The following is a 1,333-nucleotide window of genomic DNA, read 5'->3' as shown; positions in this document are numbered from 1 at the left end:
TTGAGCATATTCTAGTGGAACAGACAATGCTATTTAAAATAACGTGATCTTACGAGGGCAGGAATAAAGCTTTGAATTAAGTTTTATGGAGGACATAGAAAAAGAAGTAACTGATCTTGCCTGGGGGATGAACTACACTTGAGCTGAGCTCTGAAGAACCAGAGTGATCTAATACAGTAGAGATGCGAGGGAGGAATTATGTCATATATGAAAACAAATGGTATAAATAAAAAGATAAGGTGGGAAACTGCATAGTGGATTTGTACCATTGACTTGTTAGATCCTCGGGACAGTGCAGCTCAGGTAGGGAAGAGGTTTATTAGAGAGTAAAGAGAGATGAGAATGGGAAGAAGGTTAAGATTTTAAATGTCTTAAATCTTATGCTGTTATATGGTGATATGATGCTTTCAAAAAGCTTTTCCTCAACTCTTAGTCACTGCTCAACCCCCGCAATCTGTAATCTTGCATCTTATCAAAAAGCTTTCACCTAAATATTCACCTAAATATTAAGCATTCACCTAAATATTCAATTGGATCCTCTTTTGACTTTCCGTCTAACATTTTCTCTTCTCCACCTTCCACCCTTGTCCAATCGATGACAGATCCTGTTACTTTTACTTCCAGAACTGCTCTCAAATTCAAAGCATCATATCCGTTCTTTCTGCCACTAACTAAATTCAGATTATTAAAATATTTTCTACCTGATTTCCTACTCACACTGTGGCCAGTCACTTCTGAAACACTGAACATTGATCTGCTCCATTAAGCTTCTATTTTAAACTTATTTAATCTTCCAGAACCACTGTTAACTCTAACTTTAATATTTTGCGTGTTCATTTTGGCAGCACATATACTAAAGTTGGAATGATACATAGGAGATTACCAGGGCCCCTGTGCAAGGATGACGCAAACTTGTGAAGCACTAAAAGAATAACAATAACATCCTGTGAGAAGAAACGACTTTAGCAACGTTCTACATGTTAAAAGACTCTGTATTTTCTTTTTATGACTCTAATTATTAAGACGTTAATTAGTGAGGTCATAAGCAGTGGCTAAATTATCTTAGATCTGGTGAATAAAATTAACCTTCTATGAAAAACATTTTAAAGTTTTGCATGAACAATGTAGAAAAAATATCCTCACAAATAAAGTTTTCTATAAAAAAGTTACAAGTCTCCAGGTTACAAACCAGTATTCCTTTACTCTATTTATACAATCTATTTATTACTACAGAAAGCTCTTTTCTTAAAAGACACAACTTGGAAACTCACTTTCTGATAAGATCCAAAATAAATATCAATTATTTTATTAGAGGTTGCAAAATCAGGCTTTT

General features: G+C 34.3%; 1 non-coding gene across 1 annotated transcript; it reads left to right on the top strand.

Annotated features, from left to right (window-relative positions):
* The first annotated feature begins 829 nt into the window (after positions 1–829).
* Positions 830–934, top strand: LOC120862330. Its single transcript, XR_005720757.1, has one exon. It is a non-coding gene; the product is annotated as a U6 spliceosomal RNA (small nuclear RNA).
* Positions 935–1,333: the final 399 nt, after the last annotated feature.

The sequence above is a fragment of the Oryx dammah genome, unplaced genomic scaffold (genome assembly GCF_014754425.2).
Source record: "Oryx dammah isolate SB20612 unplaced genomic scaffold, SCBI_Odam_1.1 HiC_scaffold_3, whole genome shotgun sequence".
In the NCBI taxonomy this organism is placed as follows: Eukaryota; Metazoa; Chordata; class Mammalia; order Artiodactyla; family Bovidae; genus Oryx; species Oryx dammah.
Note: the sequence above shows the minus strand (reverse complement) of the source record. Positions and strands in the feature narration are given on the sequence as shown.